The sequence below is a fragment of the Rhinoderma darwinii genome, chromosome 6, assembly GCF_050947455.1.
Source record: "Rhinoderma darwinii isolate aRhiDar2 chromosome 6, aRhiDar2.hap1, whole genome shotgun sequence".
Lineage (NCBI taxonomy): Eukaryota > Metazoa > Chordata > Amphibia > Anura > Rhinodermatidae > Rhinoderma > Rhinoderma darwinii.
The window spans coordinates 122,670,453-122,677,038 of record NC_134692.1 but is presented as its reverse complement, the minus strand read 5'-3'; the positions used below and the strand labels follow the sequence as shown (position 1 = coordinate 122,677,038).

Here is a 6,586-nt window from a genome sequence, read left to right as displayed (position 1 = left end):
TTAACATTTTCTGACCATAGAGCCAGTGTAAATCCAAGGTTGAGCTGCACTTTAATTCTGCAGGACACATGAGTAGACAGTGGACATACACACAGACAGGGTAGATACCTTCAGACTCCATGTCTGCCCTCTTTCGGTCTTTCTCAAGAAAGAGGGCAGCTGCCAAGAACAATCCTCCTCCGATAGCGCTCACGAATACGCAGACCATGAGGGCATATTTCAGGCTGTTAAACATCAGCAGGTCGGATTCTGGCTTTCCTCTGCGGATGAGGTCAGATAGCTGAGGATAAGAAAATAACACATTGTTATGTAAGATGAATTATGGGAAATATCAGAATATGTGTAGATTTTCTCAGACAGCGGATGCTGGATATTAATGCAGAAATCCGGTGACAGCAGACTGTAGGTGGTGGTGAGTGACAGCTCCTCACTGAGGGTGCTGTATGGGCCTTGTGTGTGCACTATATGGTTGCTATATCTTTACTGTCTGTTTGGTGGGGGTGTACTGTATTAGTGCTGTCTCCTTTGTGTGAAATGTATGTGCGTGGTAAGTTGTTCACAAAGGGTGTCATTCAGGCTAAGACTGACCCCGACGGTAAAGAATTTTGTTTATATACCCTTTAGGACGATGATGTAACTAATACTTACCACTCCGATCAGAGAGGGGCTCCATGCATCACCCAGCAGGTGGGACACAATTATTTGTAGGGCCTCCGCTGTGGATCGTCTTCCGGGGGTCACCACACTCTAAAACAAGAGGACATTCTGAGTAGGCAGAAGGAAGTTACTGAACCTAACTCAACAATGGCAGCCAGACAAAGTGACGGAATATCTGCACTACAATATCTGCAGACAGCGCAGTCTGTACTTGTAGTGTCCTCCGTCTCTTGTCTGGCAGTTATTGCAGAGTCAGTGGCATTTCATAAACTAGGCCAGAAAATAGACAACAGGCGAAATAAATGTCATTTTAGCTGTAATAGAGAAACATCCTCATGGTTTCTGATCACTTACCAGCAGGATGTCGTCCACAATGGCAAAATTCAGTGCCAGCAATAACGCCCCGATGGAGATGAAGATCTGAGGGGAGACAAAACATTCAGAAAAGACTAAATGGGGAATACGGGGAGGGGGCAGTACAATAAGTTACCTCTTATCCTGAACTCTTCTGCACAGGGTGGGTATTAAACCTGCGTATAGACCTTACACTGTATAATAATGTATATGTGTATGAATACCTGTGTGTCTATGTGTATGTATAGCAGTATATCTGTATGTGTATGATATCCACAGGTATACACTGTATGTATGTATGTAAAGGTATACTGTATGTTTATATATGTCTGCCTAATGATTCAGTATGTGTATGTAAAGCTGTATATCTGTATGTGTATGGTATCCACAGCTATATACAGTATGATTGTATGTATAGGTGTATATGTATGTATATCTACAGGTATGTGTATGGATATTGTTTCTTCACCTTTTTAATATAATTAAAAGAAAAAACATCAATGACAGAAAGCTGTTCATCAGCCACTTACATAGGAGGCCACAAGGCTGAAACTTGCCAATAACAAAGCCAAGAGCAGGAAAGGGGCGCCACCCAGCATTCCGCACGCACAGACTAATGCGTCTGCCCGCGGGTTGATTTTCCTGAACCTCTTGCTTATCTCCACGCCAGCTCCAACTCCCACGATTCCGGTGATCACAGTGATCATGCCAAAAATCAGACTGCAAAGATAGAGATTATAGAGGTCATCAAATGGATTCTCCACAATTGTAATTAAATGATGATTAAAGGACCTGAGTATGACTACTGCTCCAACTATCTGCATGTATCTAAAGATTAAATCCATAAACTCTGTTCTCAGGCTGACAGGGCTCTCTATGGACCTATCCCAAATATCTTGTCAGTATAGAGCAGACTGTCACGTAGCAGTCTATATACACTATGAGGGTGAGGTTTTATATCACAGAATTGTTGAAGATTTTTTTGTGCGGTTTGGCAAATAAATATCCACAAGAATTTATTCACTGTAAATACACGTTGCGGAAATGTCGCACATTTTTACAGTGGATTTTACCCTTAGCAATGCAAAGGGTGAAATCTGAGGCAAATCCGAAGTAAAATCCACATTTAACACCCCATGTCTGAACCTACCCTGTAAATAGATGGCTGCCAGGAGCCCTGACCACTCACCGCGTAGCCGTGCCCAAAACTCAGGTAGAGAAAGGAAGAGTATGGACATAATGGGAGATAGCAACCCTCACAACCTCCTGGCACACACAGTAAATAAGCGTTTACCTGTCATCAAATTGACATATTGCAGTCTGACATGGATCACTTCTGTATAGGATGACCCGGGCCCGCTTGTAGAAGGACAGAGCCCAGTGGGAGAGGGAGCCGGAAACAAATGTCACAGTTGTGAATCCCAGCATGGAGAGCATAAAGCTCGGGCTACAGAGAGAGAGAGAAATGTGAGTGACACAAGAGACACGGGGTAAAGCCAGCGACAACCATCACTACACGGAAAACACTCACTTTTTCAGCAGAGCTTTCACGTCGGTCATCCAAGAATTGTTGTTTGGGTGTTTATAGCTTTTTTGTTCTGCGGCTCCTCTGGATGGTTCCTTCATAAAGAAGATAAGAAGCAGGACGGCTATAATCCCCAGACCTGGAATGATCTGTCCAGAAGAAGGAGGAGACAATGTATATTATATATATAGAAGTATTACAAATATGAAGTGACTGAAACCAGATAAAGGGGCAAAACCTAGAAATGACTAATAACAAAAAACAACACATGTCAGTGTCCATAAATGACGGTCTACAGCCTCCGGACTGATACTCATAGAGCTGGAACTTTCCCAAGTCCCTACTTATTGTTTATGGTTCCAGAAGATAATGGGAGCAATTCCAATAATAAGACAAAAAATGAAATAATAGTTTGCCTGCAGGAATCCTGCAATCCTCTCACTTACCCGCAGTGCCCAGTGCCAGTCACCACCAAGAGCGCTTGTCACTTTGGCCCCCATGATGTATCCAAGGCCACTTAATAGGCAAAAATGAAGAAGATTTATAGTTAAGAAAGGGCATAATCTCTGCACAAATATAACTATAGACATAGATATAAACAGTATAAACTTCTACACTCATTATATATATTAGACACTTTTTGTATCCAGTTAATAATTGTAAAATAATGTGTTTACACAGGACACTCACCAGCCTACGGGGATAGCAGTCCAAAAGATGGACAACATGCGGCTTCGCTGGTCTGCTACAAATAGGTCGGCGATGATGGAGGGGGCAATAGTGGAGTAACTTGCCGCACCGATCCCAACCAGTCCTCGCATGAGCAGGAACATCCAGAAATACTGGGGAAAAGGAAAAAAAATCAGAAATAATAACATCTTTAGTAAAGCTTTGCCATTGGGACTTTAATATTGATGGCCTATTGTTAGGATAGACAATGAAGGAAATAAATCAAAACTTCAATGGGTCGCTTGTTGGGGGTCCCGGAGATCAGAGCCCCACAGATTGAGCATGGAAGAAGGATAGGTTATCAATGGGAATGTACCAGAAAACCCCTTTAATAATAAACTCAGGATGTTACCTTATCAGGAATAAATGAGCTGCCAAGGATGGAGGCTGACCAGAGGGTGATCCCAACACATAGCAGATATTTTCTATTCTAGTGATCACCCAAATATCCAAATACTGGAGCCACCAACATAAAGCTGCAGAGGAAGACTGAAAGGGAAGGGGGAGAGAAGAGGTGAAAGGAAGATACAACAGACATTTATATATGGACAAACTATTAAATCCTGCATTTTAACCACATTCCCCCCTTTTTTTTTAATTCCCACTCTCATTCATTAATGTAAAGCTTAACCTTTCAATTACTTTTGCAGTTTGATAAAACTTTTTGTAACTCTGTGAACATAGTAAAAACGATATAGTACATCTTAATGTCTTATTTTGTGTTATCACTGGAACCCATCAACAAGCAGGTAAATGCTGCTGATGGATGTTATTATGGCCTTATTATGGATTTGTCAGCCCAGTCACAGCAGAACACCATTATCCTAGGTTTTCATGTCGCGGTCACGTCGCAAAAACACTGCAAAATCGTGCTGTTTTGTGGCAATTTATGGCAATAAAACACATTTTGACCGCGAGGTGTGTACCCAGCCTTATGTAGTGCAACCGACTGTCTTATTTCTTCACTAGAACCTGATGACATCACAACCTTGTGTCAGTCAGATCATGAGATTCCAGTGAATAGATTCGTCACCTTCTCTAGAATATTGATTTAGTTCCCAAAATGGGGGATTCCAGGTGACTTACAAAACAAGATTTTATATTAATATTTACCTGCTTGCAGCAAACCAGATCCACTGTCTTTCAGATGAAATGATTTTTCTAAATATGGCAGCGCCCCTGTCAGATAAAAAGAGAGATGTCACTAGAAGCAATGCATGTATTTCCATCATATACGTTTATGGCACATCCACAGGATGTATGGATGTGTGACAACGTCTTCTCTGGGACCCTCACCTATCAGGGGAACTGGGGGTCCTGAGTTCTGCAATTCACAAAGCCAGTGCTCCCCATAGACTGTAATGATGAGGTCCATTGAGTTTATAGGAGTTAAAGGGGTTTTCCCACTATTGACATTTATCACCTATCCACAGGATAGGTGATAAATGTATGATCGCTGGGGCCCCACCACTGGGACCCCCACCTATCTATAGAACGGGCATCCCGACCCCCGTTCCTCCTCACTGCACGATCGTGATTTAGAAAAACGATTATAGCGCACACTCCTGCGCACTCCTGCACTATAACCGTTTTTCTACTGAAATTGGAGGTTCGCTATAAGTGCCTCCACAGCTACAGTACTGATAAACCCCAGAAATAAAATGAAGTACCCCACACCTACCAGTGACACTGAGCCGATCCATGTAGGATAGCAGATTTATATAGAACAGAATCCCTACAATAACGATGGATCGTGTGTAGGAGATTCCAGTACGGTCATGCACGTCCTCTGCTCTGGGGCTTTCGCCATCGTCTTCATCCATTTCACATGGAGGAGCCAAAAGGCCTTTCTCCACGTCCACGTCCTCATGGCGAGACGCCATGTTCACGGATTTTGAGACTGTAAACTCTGGAAATAAAAACAGAAAAGGGACATAATATTTAATCACTTTATATTACTATTAGGGTATATTCACATGCGGCAGATTTATTGCATAGATTTCTGTGACTGGCAATAAGTTCCATTCATCTTAATCAGCAAGCATATAATTTCTGCAAGTCCCAGTCTGATGAATGGAAAAGTTGCACAAATTTTTGCACTAAATCTGCCGCGTGTGAATTCGCCCTTATAATTAACATCTAATTATTCAAGAAATTCTAATAGATAATATAGAATCTCAGGACCACAGACAAATATTAATAAATAATAATAATAATAATAATAATAATAATAATAATAATAATAATGTACTAATACAGCGTTCTATACAGATGAGCAAAACAGACAAATTGATCTCGGTATCGCTCGCTGCACTGGTTCTATGATGATTCTGATTTATGTCGTCTGATAGAAAAAAGCAGTTCAAGCACTTTCATGTATAAAATATGGCGCTCACTCAGAAATCACCACCATTTTTTAGGTCTCCTTTGAATCTATGGGCAGAACTGGTCTGGCTTATGGCATCTGATGGATGATGCTGAGATTTGTTTTACACGGATTGTACATAGAAACACCACAAGCTAAATACACGGCAGCGTACATAACCCCATAGACGAACATTAGCTGCACATTTGGGATCTTACTGCTCTGTCTTCCTGAATATTATAAAGGGGTTGTCTCATCAAAACCACTACAGTCCATATGTTCCAGGAGTGAGATCTTTAGTGATCAGGTGATCGCCGGATTACTGCCTTCAGAGAAGGGTTAACTTAATAAAACAATCCATTTAACTATGACCGTTTCATAATCCGGAATGTCTGATAATCTGGAACCTGTCGGATTTCGTTAGTGTCCAATTAAATGATCTTTACTGTGGAATTATTGTTTAGAAGATACTTCTATATGTTATACAGGTGAGTCCCATTGATATATGTTCCTCCATGTATACGATGCCCACGACCATGCAGCAGAGCTCAGTGATCTGTGCCAATCAGCTGCTGTAGAATTAGATGTGCGGCTGGGGAGTAAGGTGTATAATAATCTGCTGGAAAAGTCTTATCACCCTTGTTAAATGTAATAAATGGAATAAGCTGGGTACTCACAAGTATTTTTCTCTCCACTAGGCGGCGCTCACAATCTCTCTCTCTTTTCTTACTCTCTCTGCGCTCTCATCATGTGAACGGTGATAATCAAGGCCACGTCCATTCTATTCCTTTGTGACATCATCGCTTTGTGACATAGGAGTTGAGGCCACGTCCATTCTATTCCTTTGTGACATCATCGCTTTGTTACATAGGAGTTGAGGGCACTGTGATGTAAGTGTTAATAAACAATGGGTGGCTCAGTTATATGACTACTGTACAATAATGTGATGGCCCCTC

At 41.6% G+C, this 6,586-nt stretch overlaps 1 pseudogene; it reads right to left on the bottom strand.

Annotated features, from left to right (window-relative positions):
* Positions 1-563: 563 nt before the first annotated feature.
* LOC142656644 (protein spinster homolog 1-like) lies at positions 564-6,373 on the bottom strand (annotated as a pseudogene).
* Positions 6,374-6,586: the final 213 nt, after the last annotated feature.